This window comes from Trachurus trachurus (genome assembly GCF_905171665.1).
Source record: "Trachurus trachurus genome assembly, chromosome: 6".
Taxonomy (NCBI): Eukaryota; Metazoa; Chordata; class Actinopteri; order Carangiformes; family Carangidae; genus Trachurus; species Trachurus trachurus.
The window spans coordinates 99443-119541 of record NC_139897.1 but is presented as its reverse complement, the minus strand read 5'-3'; the positions used below and the strand labels follow the sequence as shown (position 1 = coordinate 119541).

The window sequence follows — 20099 nt, the reverse complement described above, 5'->3', positions numbered from 1 at the left end:
CAGGGAAAACCCTGCAGTCCAGCTCCCTAAACTTTCATGCACGGGGCTTTGGGTACCGCGGCGTTTCCTAATCCCAGCACATTGACTTATAGGCACACACTAACACTTTCTTTGAGCGTGTCTGCATGTCTCCGTGTCCCAGCGCATTGACTTACAGGCGCACACCAACAGAGACGGAGAAATATAATAGCTACTTTTTAACTATCAGAACTCAGTCGCGGGCCGGATTGGAAGGTTCGGCGGGCCGGATCCGGCCCGCGGGCCGCCAGTTGATGATCACTGATATACATGTTATGTTGTGTGTATTTGTGTAGTCTTATCTGTCATAAACAACTGATTAGGTGTTACGGGCGTGTTTCGCGGACTTGCGGTGCCACAGAGATGAGAGCTGAGCCTGTGACCAGAGCGACTGTCTGACACCGCCCGGGTCTGAGACTCTGATCAGCAGGTTTGGTTTCCAGCCACGATGTGGAAGGAGCCTCCACTCTCCCTGTAACAAGCTACAAGTCATTTATCTAACATCACAATTAGTCTGAAGCTGTTTAATGAAGGTAAAAATGAAACACAAGGTAAATACCCTGCATAGTTCTTCTCTGTGCTACTCTGATCAGAGCGGCGTCCCTTGCAACGGGTCTGGCAACCGACTGCAGGAATTATTTTTCTGTTGTTGTAACTCCTACTGTATCTCTGGTCAATAGGTGTTGTTTTTCTGTTCACTCTCCATATTCAACCTTTAACAAAACTTCTGTTTCAAAAATACCCGGGCTGGTGTGGACAAGGCCTTACTCCTAACAACAGAACCATTTGAGCATATTACGATGTTCCATCTTTGCTGAGCAGAATTTGCTCTAAATTAAATAAAAGCCATATAGACGCCTGTTTCTAATATAAGACAAAAAAACAAAAAAATCAAACGAATTCAAAGTCTCGCAGAGTTTCGTGCGAGACCCAAGTTGACGTGCTCGGTGTGTTCACGTGCAATCGGAAGCTCCCGTTTGTGTCATAAACACAAAAATATCAACTCTTGTCTTGCTTGAAGTAAACAAACTTCTCGGTGCATGTTTGAGTCGCCACCTGACGCTGTCTGTGGAAAAAAATGACAGCTTTGAGGGATGTAAACAACCTAAGCAGCGGAACTTCAATCCACTCCCATTCATCGCTGCCGTGGCGATGCGGGGACAGACACAACTACCGCAAAACAGGAGCAATTAAACTGAAAATCTTCAGATTCCTTCTTTTAGACCTAAAGGGCCCTATTTTCCTGGCGCAACTCAGGGGGGCGCAGCGAGGCGAGCCCTGGTGCAGCTGGTGCAGTGGCATTTTCCTCCAGTGCAACAAGGTGCGCAGCGGATTCGGTAAATTGGCAGACTGCTGTGCGCCGAGATGGGAGTGGTCGCGCAGCAGGGGGAGGTGTCGACAGATTCACCTTGGTGCAGTGACAATTTGTTGCCGATAGACCGCGCGGAGAGTGCGCCGAAAGCTCGCCAGCTCCAACCTGGTCTACTCTCAGCGCAGCCAGGGGACTGGTATTTTGACTGCCCAGCGCGCAGTGCGCCCACGTCACCAAGACCTCACAGGCAGGTTTCCACAGTTCCAGGCACATTTAAATGCAATTAATAATAATAATAATAATAATATTCACAATAACCCTATCTGAATCAGCACATACACGTATATCTATATAGATTGTCCCGTCACAATGATGACAGATCAAAGGCTGTCGGCATGCGTAATGGAAACTCAGCCTGACTGAATTAACTAGGGCTGCCCCCGACCAAAGATTTTGTTGGTCGACCACTAGTCGTCATTTATGGCGATTAGTCGACTAATCGACCCCCCACCTTGAGGAAAAAAAAATAAAAAAAAATAAATAAAAATTAAAATATTTTTTTTTTTTTTTTTTTTTTTGCCCGCGGTCAGGTTGAGAATTAATTAATTAATGCTTGTGACTCCGGCCGTGTTGGGTCCGAGATTCAACAACAAGCCGGTCGGGTTTCACCGTTATTACCGGCAGAATGCCCGTTTATCACCAATAAACACAGTAGATGAGGAGGGTAAAAAGTTACTGAGCTCAGGGGGCCATTTGTGCCGGTGGGAGGGAAGTAGGCGGGATGCGCCCCGCTGCGCTTCGAAGGAAAATTGCAAACTGCTCCTGGACACGCCTCGTTGGCGAAGCGAACGCGAAGCGCAGGCCTGATCCGCTGCGCCTGCGCTAGTTTACGAAAATAGAGCCCAAAATGTTAGGAATATACAGCCCCGAGTTGAATTTGCCCGGAATTGTCCTTTAAGTAGATGCAGTAGAAAGGTATATTTTCAGAAAAAAAATAAAAGAACTGGTTAAAAACCTGTTCTATTGAACCACGTTGATGGTACACATCTCAGACCTAGCTGTGGGAAATCTGACCACCAATTTTCAATAAGGTTGAAGACAGAGAATCATACAAAACCAAAAAATAAAAACAAACAAGGAGGACAGTGAAAAGCCTCTTGATTACAGCACAGCCAGTTTTCACTACGAGCAGGGCAGATGTTCAACTATTCCTCTTTAATTTCCTCTTCATGTCAAAGCTGCTTCCAGACACATGGTAACAAGCAGGGTCTCAGGGTGTCAGGGTGTTGGAACATGGTGTTAGGTGGTGTGATCTGAATTATTTAGGATTCTTATATTTACAGCTGCGGCATAACCTGCACACAACCACACCTGGAGCAGCCAGAGCCTTTAGCCTGTGCATCTCCAGATCTCACATTAATCTGTTTTTTGTTCCAAATTAGAGTGAATATCACAGGAGGACATGGCAGCATGGAGAATATATCTCATCTACATTTTAAGGAGCTTGAAACCTAATTATAATTGCAAATTGTCAACTTGACTCCTGGCCCTCTTTCGGCACAGACCCAGTTTGAAGTGATCATTATAGGCTACATCCACTCAAAATTTACAATCCTTAGATCCTCTTAGTGAGGGCAGGGTTGTTTTCTGTTTTCATTTAGATTTGAGCATGTTATACAGTGCATTATCATTTTACATGTTCGATCTTCTGCTGTTGTCTAACAATGACGGGTTTAATTAATAATATGAAACAGTTTAAATGTACTCCTTGCTAGATATTTGTCTGATTTTTTTTCTTTTTGCAAATGTGAACTGCATTGTGCAGCTATGGTGTGATGCATTGCCTCTTTAAGACAGACAATCCAAATTAAGAGGCAGTGGGTGCAGACACACTGTTTGTGGCACCTTGTGGTGGAGAGTGAGGGGGTGGCAGAGATGGAAAGAGAGGGGGCACCAGTGGATAGAGAGGTAGAGAGAGAGAGAGAGAGAGATCAAAGCGAGGGAAGAGACAGAGGAGGAGTAACAGGGATGAGAAATAGCGGCTCTGCAGCGAGAACGAGCGCCCTGCAACGAGTGTTTACTCCACTTTCCCTGAGAGCTGCTTCTCTTCCCTCTGTGTGAGTCATGGAAGTGGTAGAGGTGAGTGGAGGGGTGTGGAGCAGCGGCTGAAAGCAACAGATCCGTTTGTGTTTACACCGTGGGCAGGTAAGCTCACTCTGCATCTCTGAGTGTCATATTTACTCTGTATCACCTGCTTCTCTTCTTCTCCGTCTGCTGCGAAGAGGAACAAACAACTTCTAAAGAGTTTGGGCTGTGTTCAGATTGCTTCTCTTCTCTCTCAACGTCTGTCGAGTGGACTTTAATCTCCTCACTTCTTCTCTCGGTGGAAGGATATAGTTTGTGCTCATGCAGAGGGGCTGTATAAAAGAGTGAAAGGTGTGCTGTCAGCCTGAGCAGCGTTCAGTGGCTCTGTAAATGACATGCGGCTCAGAGAGAATGTGCGTTGGAGGAAGATGAGAGGGAGAGGAAGCAAATCTTCGCTTGAGGGACCAGGACGGTAACAACATCGGTGATAATCATCCCCGATCTGTGCGAGAGAAAAAAAGAAAATCCTATGCTGATAAGCTCTATAGCAGATTTTACACTGCAGCGATACAGCTGAGGGAATCAAGATGAACAAGGGAGCCGGATTCTTACCTGGTCGTCACTTCATACTCAGGCTGACTGACTGAGGCGTGTGGCGCGTGTGCTCTTTCAAAGTGTAGACGGCAGGTGAGCAGCAGAGTCGGCGGCTCAGCCCTCGTGAGTGACAGCTGAGCTCTATCGCAGCTTTCATCAGGACTCAAGCTGGTAAACTGCAGCTCAGCTTGTGACACAAATCCCCGTCCTCACAGCGATGTGGAGTGGGAATAACCTGCCTTCATCTTTCAGCTGGATTAGAGTGATTTACTTTAGCTCCCCATCAGCCGGGGTGTGTTTGTGTAGGGTCTATATATCTAGAATGCCTGCCACCTAATGGCATGATACAATCTCCAAGAGGACGTTGTTGCCATTGCCGTTCTAACATGGAAGTTGTTATTAATATTACAGTAGCTCCTCTCATGACCCTCACCAAAACTACTTCTGGAAGGAGTGCCTGGCAAGAATTACAAATGATATTATTGCAGGCTGGATTTACTGTCAGCAAAGACCTCCATCACTGTCTCTATAAAGGAGAACCCCTGAGGATGTTTTTGTCTTTGCCTTGATTAAAGGGATACACCAACATTTTTTTTTCGTTCGACTGTGCGTGCAGTAACAAGGGAGATAGAGCCCATAATTAGCTTAGCTCAAACACTGGACGTGTAGGCTATAGGTGGTGTTAGCCTGCCTCCTACCCGAGCCGAAATGAGCAGTCAGAAGCTGATTTCATTTTAGCTCTAAACTCTGTAAATATATCACTTTATCCACATTTCAAACATGTTTAGGTGAGAAAGTAGCCGTTTAGATCAGCAGTGTGTCGTTCATTTGTCTAAATACCAGCTGTTTACAATTTTGTTAGGACGAGTTCGGCGCTACTCAAGCTAGCCGTTGTGACCAACACACTTCCGGTTACTTTCACAAAATAAAACACCCGTTGCCCTTTATATACAGAAAACCATGACGATAGAATTTGTGCTTTTACTTTGAAATAGGAAGCTAACCTACCCTCCATGTAGCTTGAACCAAAATAAACCGTCTTTGCTTGAACCCTCCGTTTTGACCGATCTCGTCCCGTTACCGGCATTTGACCGCTCAAGATGCCTTACCGGAGAGTTTTGTCAGCTCTGAGACGAAGATCGGCCCACCGGTTTCCGTTTAGAGTTGCTGAAGAGTTTCTCTGATGACTTTAGGTGGAGGCAGGCTAACACTACCTATACACTTCCATCGTTTGAGCTAAGCTAATTACGGGCGATACGGGCTCTGCCTGTATCTCCCTTGTTACTGCATGCACAGTCTAAAGGATGGTGTCTATCTGCTTGTCATGGACTCGGGAGTGAGGCAAGACACGAAAAAAAAAATGTTGGCATATCCCTTTAACTGTACAAAATATTAGGGTCATCTCCCAGGTAGTGATCCTCAGTCCCTTTCTCCACTATAGTTTAAAATCATTGATTTCTCTGCGTGGCTTTACCTGTGTCCCCTCTGTTGTGGTAGGTATGGATTAAATACCAGGAATCAATGAAGAAAAAAGGCTTTTACCAGAACTGACCTCGTCCCTGTTCTTCCTGGATGTGGTCGTAAAAATGTGTTGTTGTTTTCTTTCTTTGTGTGAGCTGCTCACTCTTCCTAATCACCTCCTTTTAAAAACAAGGCTGAAAGTTTCAGTATTGCAGCTGGGTGAAACAGCTCACAAGGATCAACAAACAACAAGTAACAACGTGAGGGGGAAGCAGTGCAGCTGCTGCGCCTTCCGTCGAGGCAGGTAGACTGTTAAGTCATCATTTTGTCAATTTTGTCAAATGGAGTTGTGAGGGGGGGAAAGGCTTTTAGAGTTTTGGTGTTTTCTGCAAAAATTGCACAGATTCAGTAATTATCAGCAAAACTGTACATGTCCAAGAGCAGGATTCTGGCTTCACATGCTCTGAAGATCAGTTTTGTGCTTTTAAATATGTCCCTGTGTTTCTAATATGCCAGATCAATATTCTCACTGATGGTGACCTTTTTAAATGAGATGGTTTTCTGCCATTATGCAACCACTACACATTAAATATACTTTTAATAATAATAATAATACATTTTATTTGTTGGTGCCTTTCAGAACAGCCACCTTACAGATAAAAGACGAAAAGCAAAAAATACATGTAAAAATACAATAGCAAAAAAATTCATGTAAAAATACAAACCAAAAGAAAATATAATATGACTAGAAAAGGAGCATAAAACAGTTGGAGAAGATAGTGTTACAGGGAGTAGGCAATTTTGAGTGTGTGTAGTTTGAGGTGAGACTTGAAAATATGGATTATGTAGCTAAAAAAGTTGATTTGTTGTAAGAGAAAGTTAAGTTCAATATTTGTTTGCAAAGTTACAAAATGTTCATGATGAACATATCTGTAAAACATTCACAGACATCATATTTAGTTGTTCATGTTTATTAGTATTCTTCAGGTGAGGTATAAGAAAATAAAGGTAGAGACTGCATTACAGAGACCACAACTATGCTGCAGCTCATGGCTGACGCTGCTCATTGTACCTCAGGATTAACATTGTTACACATGTTGAGGCATTTGGGTGCAGCAGTTGTAATGTGTTTGATTCCTCTGTGTTCTCACTCACAAGTGAGTTGTATTGCAGCTTCAGCAAACTCCTGTATATATTATAGTGATGTCAGATGTGTACAATATGGCTTAGTTCACTTCAGCAGCAGGGCGAGAGGCCTGAATTTCCCTTTGTCCACTCGGTGTCATCCAAGTAGCCATGGTTCCTTCCAACTGTACTTAAAGCAGAAGTGAGTGATATATTTGTGTTAATATAAGTCTTAAATAGTTATATCTTCCGACAGCAATCACTTACATAGAGTGTTTGGACTGAAACACGGGTCTCTCAGTCACTCTGCTCTGCTCTGAGCCGAGGAGAAAACATTTATCGAACGCTGTGAATGTGGTGACGTAGGGACGAGGACTGTTATGGTGCGTTCAAGGAAACTCGTATTTTTCCGACCGTGAAGTGGTACCAGTTCGATCTGGTACGAGTTCACCGGTCGGAAGTTACGAGTGGCCGTTATAGTGACTTTCACCGGTAAAACAGGTCGGAAAAACACGAGTGGGTTGCCTGAAACGCTACAAAGTCGTAAGTTGTGACTTGAAGCTGTAATTTACGATTTCAAAAGCCTGCCTGGAACGCAGCATTAGCGAAAACGACCGGACCACTTACTTCTGCTTTAAGAAAAAACAAAGTAGAAGCATGTTGGAGGAACTACTTTACCTACTTTCAGAAGTTAATGGATCTCCATATAACTACTACATAAATACTGTAATTGTGTACAAACCAGCGTTTAAAGATAAATATCCAGATATCTTAATTAAGGAATGATGTAAAAGAAGCTGCTAGCTTGTCAATGTTGGAATAATAGCTGATGGATCTTTATTTCTTCTTTTTTTTGGCCATCAGTCGTCCTCTTTTCAGCTTTCTCCTCAACAGAACTAAATGTAAAAAATATGGGAGGTGGGTGGACTGCCTACTTTTAAACAAGTGAGCAAAGTCTACACGGCCATCTGCTTGCACCAGAATTTTATCTTAATCAAGGCTGCAGCCTCACTCCTGCAATCTTGTATTAAGAGGGAACAGAAATAGCAGACACAAACAAATCAATTCCACAGTATCCAAGTTGGAATCCAAGCGGGCTTCAGTGCTCCTTGGCACAGATGCTGCATTTGACACATCAGCCTGAATTTTGCTGCAGGTTGCCTGGTGTCACACCTCGTCAGCGACTTGTTAGTCCCGGTTTTATTTTTAGATTTTTTCTAATTCTAGTTTTTCATTAGAACACAGAAATATAGACACTCTTTGCAGAGTGGTCTCATTGAATTAGGACAGAGAGGAGTCGTCTAAATACTGCTTTTCAGTGAATAAAGAAATCCCACTTTCTACACTTTTAAATGTAAATACATATTGTGTTCATGTGCATATTTTTAGAGGATAGATGGAACTGAAGAGGAGACTGTCCAAGAGCTGGCTGATAATGAGCTTGTTTTTGCAGTCTGAACACAAAGAGGTTGGTCTATTTGTGAGAGTCTGCTTAAGTCTGAGTGAACAAGCAGTTCTCCGTCTAAAAAGGCCAGACAGTGCATTAGAACGTGTGTGGGTGAAATCACATTGCAGCCTTTTGAATATTAACACAAAATGCATAATGTAATAATTATTTCTCTGTCTCTTTCTGCTCCTCTTTCAGGTTGTCTTCTTTAATTCTCTCAATTAAGGATCCATGTCAATCTACAGAGCTGACAGAAGAAACCCTCTCACCAATAACATACAGCCCGGCCACATCAGCAGTAGCAGGCAGGTAAGATCCTTTTAAACATGTTCTAGTGTTCAGTTTATCAAGCATCTCCAATGTTTAAATTAGTTATTAAAGCTATAGTGTGTAACTTCTACGTGTCTGTAAATATCCATTTCACCCAAGCCACTACAAGAGGAGATGATACAATGCTGATGAAGCCGTTCGGCTCCTCTAACACCTCGTGGTATTTTTCAGTATTTGTTCTTTTTGTATTTGGTGTCTTGGGCGACATTCCCGCGCTGGCGGACAGGAAACAATGGTGCATTCCAGGCAACCCGTAACTCGTGTTTTTCCAACCTGTGAAGTCGTACCAGTTCGATCTGGTACGAGTTCACGGATCGGAAGTTACAAGTTTGACGGCCGTTATAGTGACTTTTACGGGTAACAGGTCGGAAAACACGAGTTACGGGTTGCCTGGAACGCTACAAAGTTGTAAGTCGTGGCTTGAAGTCGTAACTTACGAGTTCAACAGCCTGCCTGGAACGCAGCAGCGGTTTTACCTGACAGCGAGAAGGGAGGGGGGAGGAGAGCGCTGCTAGAAGCAACATGGTGGAGAACCCGAAGAAGCGACCAAGAGGTTCAGAAGTGGATCCTACTAAAAAAGAAAAAGCCTTCCCGTTCGGCAGAAGAAAGAGAGACAAACGCTAGCGGTGGGGAGGGGAGGGGAGGTTTACACTGGGCCATACGCCATATCCTCTAGGGGGCGATAGAAGTTACGCACTATAGCTTTAAATTAGTGATGTTCTTATTGTCACCATAACAGCTTGTGGCTTCAGAGTGGCTTCCACCGTTATAGCCAAACTCAACACTTGTTCTTTCTGATCACAACCTGCTGAAATCACAATGTTGCTGTGATGTAACTGAGGGAAAAAGAAGACACTCTGGGATTTTTTTTTTTGACAAATCATTTATTCTGTATAAGTTAATAAAATGTCTTAATTAATCAGAAGAACTCTGTTTAAATGACAGGCAGCTTTAACAATTAGAACGTTCCCCATAGTTTGTAGTGTTTATCTGCTGTGTCCAGCATTAAAGATTCATCTAACCAACTGCTGGTGGCTCAGTATGAGGGGCCATTTAGGATAATTCATACTTGCCTTCACATGTAGAGTCATATCCTCTCACACACACTACGTATCTCAAGGAAAGGACAAACACCACAAAGGACTGTCTGTGTATCGTAGAGCTCCGTTATTAGCCGTGTTTCCCCTGTGGGAGTTCAGGGGGGGGGGGGGGTTTCGATCATCATGAATCGTTGTGCGACAGTTTGTTTTACTGCTGTTGTTGTTGATGTTTTTCCCGGAAGTGTAGATGCTTTCTAATAATGCTGTGTATTAAAAGAATAAAAAAATTCAAATTGCACTCATTATCTCCTCCCCCTCATGTGGACTAAGGGCTGGGAGAAGTTTCAGAGTCCTCCGTGGCTTCTCTGAGTTACAGGGGGTCTCGGCGTAGCAGTGCATGTCCATATAACGGTTGCAAATGGATACCAACTGTCTTCGTAACAAAAAGACACACCAAAAAACATCCAAATACCTCCATGCTGCTCGTATGTAATGTCCGTCTTGTATTGAAGCCCCGAAATGCGAAATTGTTCCGAAAAAAATTAAATAAGTCTATATTTCAAGCCAATCTGATCAAGCCGATCTGAGTAGGCTACCTCCCCCAAGGCAGGGACTCGTTCAGCCGCTGTAATAGTTCTGGGAGACGGTCCTTCAGGGGCGGTTCCTGCAGTGGAAACACCCCTACTGTTGGAATAATACAGCACGCTGCACAGCCTGCCGGGGCAGAGGAATACTGAGTGAGCTGGTTTGTTCCAGATAAACTGCTTGTTTCCCGACCAGTTGATGCACTGTAAAAAAGATTATTATTATTTTGAGATGGGACTTCTTGTACAGCAGAGACATACACTGTTACAGTAGTTCACAGCTGTTTATCTCCTGTATCTCTGTCCAGCAGTATGAGCTGGTATGAGAGCAGAGAGCTGTCTACTGCAGGTATTATACTGAGGGGCCATTTGTACCTCATAGTACAACCCCATAGTACAACCCCCTCAGAAAAACTGAACGATCCCTTTTAAATGAGGGTTGAAAATGGCCAGGAGAAAATAGCTCAACGTTTTTCCTGATACTGAAGATAGCCTACTGATTATTTCTACAAGATGACTTCTCCACCTTGCTTGTCACATTCTTCTGTTGCAGTTTGTCTCGAATGTATCACAGAGAAAGGCGACATAAATATTCTTAGTCCCACATATTTTACTGTCTTGTTGATACTTTATCAGCTGCAGGGATCTGTTGATCCCAGCTTGATGTCATTATGTCCGATCCTGTAAAGTCTAACAGGAACAACTTTATTTTAGAGCTGCTGACAGCCGAACTTAGAGCAGCAACTCATTGAATTGTTGAGTCCATAAACTGTAAGAAAATAATGAAGATTCCCACAGCCAAGTGATGGTTATCACAAAACCCCAAATACTTTATTTCCAGTTAAAAGGATGCTTAAAATATCTAATATATCTGCTAGTGGGTTAGGGTTAAAGGAAGGCAAAGCATCTTAAGCAATGTGTCTGTTGTCTCCTGCAGATTAACTTTTTATTTTCACTTGTGTTTCAAAGGCGTTTGATGTATCTCGTTCTAACTTTTGACAACTTAGCAAAGGAAAGCCTCCAGCAGTCCCACAAGACTTAATTATCCCTCAGACTTATAACAACCTACTAAGAAGAGAGGCCGGGAAGAGAACAGGAACCAAGGGGAGATAGCGATGGTATGATTAATATAGATTGTCTGCTATTACCTGGCCTCTGATCAAAAGACTGTGTTGGCAGGTGGAGCACATAATCCTCTTGATTTCTCCTGTTGATGCCAAAAGACGCTGAAGCTGTGAAGCTCAATGGGCAGAGCAAAATGTCACTGACTCTGCCTCCAATGAAAACACTCCTTCTATACACATCTGAAGGCCTGAGTCATGTTTAGCTGTAAGATCATCAAATAGCACAAGTTGTTGTCTCAAGCTGCAGGTCCGAGGCATGGCTGAATTTTTACAGCAGTGATACTTTTTAAAATGTAACACAAGACTCTGGAAAAATGAGTCAATATTAAAAAAAAAAAAAAAAAAGTAAGTCCGTTCTTAATATTCCTTTCAACATTAGTCCAATTCTCAATGGATATTTCGGTCCACAGAGACTCCCATTCAGGGCAAATATTCTTTTTTCATCCTCTCTATCTCTTCTGAAGTCTGCATCTCAGCAGAAAAGATCCCGCTCATAGTTCTCAGAGATGCTATTAGGATTTTACCTCAAGGACATTTTAACAGTTTGTGTAAAAGGAAAAGACAAAATGGCATTGGAGCTGTTTTCATCTCATTGTTTTTCTTTTGCTGTTGTCAGATAATTGAACGAGTTTGAAACAATGCCTGTCAGTGCGCTCCCAGGGTGGAAAAGCAGACATAAAGGTAAAGGCAATGCAGAGAGAAGCGTATTCATGTGATGGGCAGAGTTTCACCACTTTAGTCTTTGTTTAGAGGAGGATTAAACCTTGTTGGACCAGATAAAAACAGTCCATGGGGTCAGAGGGCCTTCAAAACCCAAACCCTATTTGTCCGATTTTTTTCTCATTTTACTTTTTGTTCAGTTTTTTTTTGCAGAACCATCTTTTGTTATACAGATGCAGTCACTTGTACTGAAGTCAGTACAATAACACCGGATAGAAAGTGTGACAAGTCACATTTGACCTCATTAGATGGAGTGGTAAAATGCAACTTTTACAAGCAAGGAGACAAATGCACATATTTTGGCATTATTTTTTAAAATAAATTTAAGCGACCTCACTTGTATCCCACAGTCCATATATCATTTGAAAAATTATATATTAGATTAAAAACATAAGCTTATTTTCTGTTATATTCCATAATTGTTCCACTTTTTTATTCCAACACTCCACTTTTGCTCCATTTATTCCAATTCCTCCATGTTGCATTTGTAGAGCAGATACAGAGACACACTCTGTGTGTGCTGGCAAACTTAAAAAAACAAAAACAATTTCTGATTCTGGCTTGAAAAGTATAAAGAAGTTTATCCTCTAACAAAGCTGTCACAATGCTAAGCAGCTTAACACAGAGACGCACTTACTTGACAGCACTAATCTGGCCCTTCAAAAGAAAAAAAAACTACTTATGATTTTGTGATATTATAAAAAATATTATTATATAATCATAATTGATATTTGTGATGTTTGGATTAGTGTCTATTTTTGAATTGCCTCAGATGACAGGAAACAGTCACAGCTACATTTGGCCAAAATGCTGTTGTAACAGTATATACAGTAGTGGGAGCAATCATTTAATAGTGTGAATGAATGAGTTATTTAGACAGAGAAAAGCTGTTTTACTATGATGGAGGAGCACCTGTAACATTTTTATTGATTATTTTATCAAATCACACAAACAGGAGCCATAAATATATACATTAGGCTATGTCAAATCATCCATTTGATACGTGGTTGTAAGAAACTATTAAGATAAGATGAGATATGCCTTTATTTATCCCACAATGGGGAAATTTGCATTGTTTACAGCAGCAATACACACATACAAGTTTGTTCATGCATACAGTGCACACAGTAAGTGGACTAAGAGTAAAATAGAATAAAAAATATAGATACAAAACATATAAAAAAATATACAAGTAGCCTATACATCTACCGGTTGCGAATGTACACAGGTAACCTATTGCATATTGCATGTCTTCCCGTCCTGGGTGAGGGATCCCTCCTCAGTTTTCTCCAACTTTTTCCCTGTTAATAGGGTTTTCCTCAGTGGATGTGAGGGTCTAAGGGCAGATGATGTTGTCATGATGCTACTGTAAAGCCCTTTGAGACAAACTGTTTAAAAAACGGGCCAACAAATAAAATTGCCTTGCCTTGGCCTGCCTATGACAATTGGCATAAAATGTCAATTTATCGATAATAATCATTTACTGGCAATCAATAGTGAAGGCAGTATTCAGGATTTTTTCTTATCTATTCTCCTCCTCTACCTGTAGATAGCACTGTACAGACCAAGAATAAGTCTTATAAGTATAATTCTGTATAATCAAACTTATTCATAAAGAAAAAAGAGAGAAGACAACTAGGCTAAAACATGGCGGCACGACCGACATTCGCGGTGGCCTCTGCGAGCATTGACACAGTGCAATCTTTAGCTTGTATATCAGCTGTCACATACAAATACAGACGTCCTAAAGGGTCATACATATTTTATTTCCTCCGTTTTCCCGAGATAACGAGATAATTAATTTGAGAGACAATGAATGAAACGTGATAGGCCTGAGATTTCTATCACAAGTGAAATGGTGCTGACAGACGTCTCCTGCACTGTTGTTGTTCTTTCACGCGAGTTAAATGACTGCTGTGTGGAAAATCACGCTGTGGTCCGTAATCGAGGTGAGGAGAAAAAGAGAAGAAGTGACTGTAGCAGCCGGGCTATGACAACCCCACCCACGTTGAGGAGGAACTATGTCGCACTCATCTGTAATGGAAAAGAGTCAAGCTGTAACTGTATAGTGAAAAGGGGTCTTAAAGGGACATTGTGTAACTTCTCCTGTTATCTATTCAGGAAAATCGATTATTTGGTTCAAAAGTCTGTTTTTCATTAATCAGTAATCCCCCCATCAACAAAGTGAAGTGTTCCTTTCAGCTCTGAATGAGCCGTTCATATCATTCATATCTCCATGGAGCGGGTAAGCTCGGTGCTGCTGCCATGTGGTGTCTCCATGTTTTTACGTTCAGTGGCAGCGTGACGGTAGGAAACCACGGAAACTCAGCGGAGACACCGGAGCTGTCGGCTCAGGTGGAGGTGGCGTCTGTGAAAAGTCACCGTGGTAACGCAGTGAGGAGGAATGGAGCGTTACTGTGCGTTCACACCAAAAGCGACTTGCGCGACCGCGGCGACCAGCTGCCATTCATTTTCAATGTATGCTGGCGACGAGGAGCGACGGGAGTGACTAGATCGACGAGAGTTGAGAGAAGCTCAACTTTATGCAAATGAGCAGCGGCGCGACCGCGGTGACAGCCAATCGCGGACTGGGATTCTCACAGCGGGAGAAATTGAGAGAGCCTGAATGGACACATCTTCAGCACAGCTTGAAAGTCCTGCCCCTTTGGTCGCTTGGTGCAAGGGCCTGCTAGAGCTGGCAAGAGACGCGATAGGAGCGACCAGAGCGACTACAGGCGATTTTACATAGAGGCTTGTTTATGCCGTTACCTGCAGCAGCTGTCGTCCGTCTGCCGTCTGCCCAATTTCACGTGAATGCAGCATGAAAAATAAGATTGAGTTGCTTGCGATATACAACCGCACCGCTAGATGGGAGTAATTCCTACACAATGTACCTTTAAGACTGTCCAGGTTGGGATATCCTGTTCCCTTACACACTCTGGGTGAAGGAGCCTGTCACTGATGGAGCTTTCCAGACCAGTCAGCGTGTTCCTCATGGGGTGAGAGTCATTCCCTGTCAGAGACGCCAGCTTGGCCATCAGTCTTCTCTCCCACCGCCTCTACTGGGTCAAGAAGGCATACCATGACAGAGCACGAAGACGCTGCTGTTACAGCAGACCACCCCATAAAAGATGGCAGAAACCACCATGAGAGAAGAGCAGGAACACAGGATCCTAGGAGCACATCCTCAAAAACCCTGTTCACTGGCTGATAGATGTTGCTTCAGTCAGAAAACAATAACCACTCACTCAATACATGCCAGCATTAACACTTTTTAAAATGAGCCAACAGTTCAGTAGTCACTTGCACCGTTTTGAGCCAGAAGGACAATCAGATGGGAGCTTATCAAACCTCCATTTATATCAGCAACCTATTGAACCATGAAGAGCACACCAGTTAAATTCCCAACACATGCTCTGCACTGCGCTGGCGATGCTGATTAAAATCAGGGATTATTTTTGCTAATTAGCAGGGATATGCTTTCCTTCTTTGACACAAACTGAAGCCCTCTACTGATTGGATCAGATAAGCATTTGACATTCAGAGCTCGCTTTTACCCATCCTTTTGTAAATCCCAGAGAGGATTTCATCACAGGCCGCCTGTCTGCTTCTGAGCTCTCTTCTTCTCCAATTCTAACCTGCAGAACAGTTGTAGCAGTGTAGTTTTGCATCTACTGCGATGTCATCACCCTTTAGTTTCCCCATGAAATACTGAGCAGTATCACATGGGTGGGATTTCCATGCTTGTTCTTCATTTATGATTCACATTAAGTGCCACAGATCTAATAGTGCCATGAGTTTCCAGAGGCGGTTCAACGCCTCACCAACTTCACGCACAGTACAATCAAGTAGCAGTCGCACCACTAATTCGATCGTCACTGTGAGATAGATGAGGCCAAAAACTTGTTGATGTATCATACGCTGCGTTCAGTGATTGGCTACAGCTCGTGTTTCATCTCTGAATGCAGTGTGGCTGCTCTGTTTCTGGTCTAATAGGACCTTGCTGGACAGGTGAGGAGTGTCAGCGTCTGTGTGTGGGAGACGTTAGAGCACAAATAATATAGAAATATAGATAATTTGTAGGGCTGGGACGATATGCTTTTCTCCCGATTCGATACTTCTGCGATTTTTTGGATGCCGATTCGATTTAAAGGACAATTCCAGGCGAATTCAACTAGGGGGTGTATTTTCATATCATTTTAGGTCTAAAAGAAGGAATCTGAAGATTTTCAGTTTAATCGCTCCTGTTTTGTGGTAGTTGCATCTGTCCCCGCATCCCCACGGCAGCAATGAATGGGAGTGGATGTAAGTTCCGCTGTTTAGGCTGTTTCCAGCCCTCAAAGCCGCAATTATTTTCCACAGACAGCGTCAGATGGCGACTCAAACATGCACCGAGAAGTTTATTTACTTCAAGCAAGCCGGCATGTTTGTAAAACTAGATCTAATTCAAAGTCTCCCGGAGTCTCGCGCGAGCCCGAAGTTGCAGTGCGCGGTGTATTCAGGCGCAGTTGGAGCTACCGCTTGTGTCATAAACACAGGAATATCAACTCTTTACTTGCTTGAAGTGTACATTTTTTTCCACAGACAGCGTCAGGTGGCTACTCAAACATGCGCCGAGAAGTTTTTTTTACTTGAAGCAAGTCAAGAGTTGATATTCCTGTGTTTATGACACAAACGGGAGCTTTTCCCACTGCACCTGAATACACCGCGCACAGCAACTGGGTCTCCCGCGAGACTCCGGGAGACTTTGAATTAGATCTAGTTTTACAAACATGTCGGCTTGCTTGAAGTAAATAAACTTCTCGGTGCATGTTTGAGTCTCCATCTGACGCTGTCTGTGGAAAATAATTGCGGCTTTGAGGGCTGGAAACAGCCTAAACAGCGGAACTTACATCCACTCCCATTCATTGCGGCCGTGGGGATGCGGGGACAGATGCAACTACCGTAAAACAGGAGCAATTAAACTGAAAATCTTCAGATTCATTCTTTTAGACCTAAAATGATATGAAAATACACCCCAGAGTTGAATTCGCCTGGAATTGTCCTTTAAATTGCGATTCTACGATATTGCCGATTTTCTCAATTTTTAGTCTGCATTTTTAACACCAGTGAAACAGTTGAATGATTATGATTGTCTACAGACTATTCCAAGAACCATATTTCCCCCAAAAATACACATCACATGTAAGTCAGTTTTTAAGATTTATTTAGCAGCAATATATATGTTTACTCTCTTTTCAAAAGCCTGGACTGCAAGAGGCAAAAATAAAAGAGAATAGAAAAAACAGGCTTCTGAGCACCTTTCTGACAAAATGAGATATAGACTGAGGTAAACTGCTACATTTTAACATTTATCTGCACAAATACTGTAGGAGCCTATACATACTGCATTATAAAGTGAATTTAAAAAATCAATTTAAAAATCGTCAAAGAAAATATTGCGATACTTATGTGAATCGATTTTTTCTCCCACCCCTAATTATTTATATATGAACCTTAAATCAACAATGTTGTGCTTCAGGGGAAGTTCTATAGATATACTACACTATTGACCTTTGTACACAAATGAACAGTAGTCCATCATGTGTTACAGTGAACAACCTCTACATCGGCCTGCTTCAGATACTTCCTGGTGTTAAATTTGAAAATGTTTGAAGTTACAAGCCTGTGGAGCCTCTGAATGTATCTCTGAAGCTGTTTCATTTGGTAGTTATATTTTTCTTGTGTTCAGACAATTGAAATCAAGAGTGATGTTACCTGCTTGACAGTTTCGACTGTGACTCCAGTCTTCCTCAGAAGCGTCATCCGACGTGTTACTGACGTGTCATTTATCAGCTGGTCGGTACGGCGGACCTGTCAGAGTCCGCCGTACCGACCGCGCCCCCTCCGCCCTGGGTGGTCTCTGGAGCACGGAATCCCAGGTGTGCGAGAGAGTGTACGCCCCCTCGTCCCGGTTGATGGTGTCCCTCGCCCGCTTCCTGATCTCTATGGCCTCTTTTATCCAGCGTTTGAACTTGTTTGTTTCTGATGTGATGATTTTGCCTTTGTTCCATTCCATGATGTGATTATTTCTTCTGCAGTGGTCTGTGATTGCTGATTTTAGGTTTTCCTGTTCTGCTTTTTCTTTTTGTGTCCGTGTGTATCGTCCAGCTGTCTCTTTTTCGCATTCTTTTTGGTGTTCTTTTTTCCTTATGTTGAATGACCTCCCTGTTTCTCCGATGTATGTTTTGTTGCATGATTTGCATGGTATTTCATAGATGACGTTGCATTTGTGGTCCGGTGTTATTTTATTTTTTGGATGAACTAGTAGTTGACGGAGTTTTGTATGTGGTTTGACTGCTGTGTTGATGTGATGTTTCTTCATTATCCGTTGTATTGATTCTGTTATTCCCCGGATGTATGGTATGGTTATGATGTCTTTGGGTTTGTCGTCTATCTTTCTCGTATGTTTTGTTTTTTCGTCTTTTTTCTTTTTCTGTTTGTTTGTGACTTGTTGTTTTCCTTTTTCTATGGCCCATCTAGGGTATTGACAGAGTGTGAGTGCATGTTGAATGTGTTTGTCCTCCTCCTGTCTGTCTATTTCTTCTGTTATGATGGTGGCCCGTTCGTATAGTGTTCTGACAACTGAGAGTTTGTGTGCTGTGGGATGTTCTGATGTCCAGAGGAGGTACTGGTCGGTATGTGTGGGTTTCCTGTAAACTGTGATTTTAATGCTGCCGTCTTCTTTGTGGTGAATGTTTATGTCCAGGAAAGCTATGGTCCGGTTTATTTCTTCTTCGTGTGTGAATTGAATATTGCCAGTGCTGTCCATGGTGTTCAGGTGATCTGTGAGGTCTTGTGTGTGTCCGGTTTTTATTTTCTCCAGGATGTCATCAACGTATCTTTTCCATAGTGTAGGTTTATAGTGTTTCATTTGGTGTTCGCTCTCAGGGGCTGAGTCCCTCTGAGGATCCGGTCTGTGAACTGGTGCACAGTTAAAGCTGCACACAACATCTGTAATGTTTACCTTCCAAGTCACTGTGATGAAAGGTGAGACATTCTGGCAACTGAGTGTTCACGTTTTAGAGATGATGTAGATTCCATTTTGCAATTTCAAGGGGAGACACTTTAGTGTCAGTAACTTTACCTTCCACCATCATTTTACTTGGGCAATCACTTCTACTGTATCTGTGAGTAGGTGGAGAATTCTGCTTAATCCCACATCTGCTCTGGCATTCAGACCGAATAGATTGCTGATTTTTTTGTTTTTGTTCTACATTTTTCCTGTGCAGCATTAAGATAGATAGATAGATAGATAGATAGATAGATAGATAGATAGATAGATAGATAGATAGATAGATAGATAGATAGATAGATAGATAGATAGATAGATAGATAGATAGATAGATAGGACATTGTTGTATCCACCAGCTCATATACATATTAAAACATAAAAACATCAGCACATAGACATATAAAAACAAGACGACAGCAGACTTTCAATGTGGACTACACTACACTATCTGTCTCCTGCTACTCCATTTCTACCATAACTACACTCAAGTAGACAGGGAAACATACAAGCAAACAGAATGGCACTGTGTCAGATACGGCATAATATAAAGTCTGTTTAACATGAACTGAAAGCCACTATAGTTATGGTAATTGTGAGTCTATTCCGTGGTCTTTCTTTGTTCAACATTTTCTTTGATGTCTCTTTTGTAGAAATGGTGTGAAGGTTGAGTCTTTTTTAAGTGGTCCAATCTACATACAGCTCCTCTATCTGCCTGTCTCCTCTCTCCTCTGAGGTGGCAGGTCCTAGTTTCAAAGTTTACTGATAGAACCTTTTGATCACTGTGAATGTGGCAACATATGCAATAAAAACCAGCACAGAGTTCCTGTTGAGGAATAACGTCGATGTGTAGGAAAAGTAACTGCCAACAGACTGTGGGGAGATACTGTAATGCTCAGAATTGTTCTTTGTTCTTTTATGTGTCAACAAAAGTAACTTTAGAAAATGTTGACATACATTTGAATACCAGAGCCAGATGAGAATTTGGGGAAATGTGAATATGAAATATAACACAGGTACATGTTATTTTGGTGTTTTGTAGCAACTCATTATGACTTGTTACATTTTTAAAGATGTAAAACAACCACAGCTGACTGCTAATCATTTAATAATATCACATTACACTCCAAGTGGGATTCATTTGTTTATAATTAAAAGTTTGGGGTGTAAAAAAGAGGGGTGATTGAATGAAAGAAAGAAAATAAGCA

The 20099-nt window shown here is 42.4% G+C and overlaps 1 protein-coding gene across 3 annotated transcripts in view; it reads left to right on the top strand.

Moving 5' to 3' along the window:
* LOC310987845 (alpha-1,3-mannosyl-glycoprotein 4-beta-N-acetylglucosaminyltransferase C-like) overlaps positions 1-20099 on the top strand; it is a 59747-nt gene that overhangs the window by 10250 nt on the left and 29398 nt on the right. For 2 of the 3 annotated variants that reach the window (XM_083974300.1, XM_083974301.1), the window contains exon 3: positions 8241-8351. The exons of the other annotated variant lie outside the window; for it this stretch is intronic. The gene's annotated coding sequence lies outside the window, so the exon portion shown is untranslated. The remainder of the gene's footprint in view (positions 1-8240; positions 8352-20099) is intronic. 3 annotated transcript variants of the gene reach the window in all.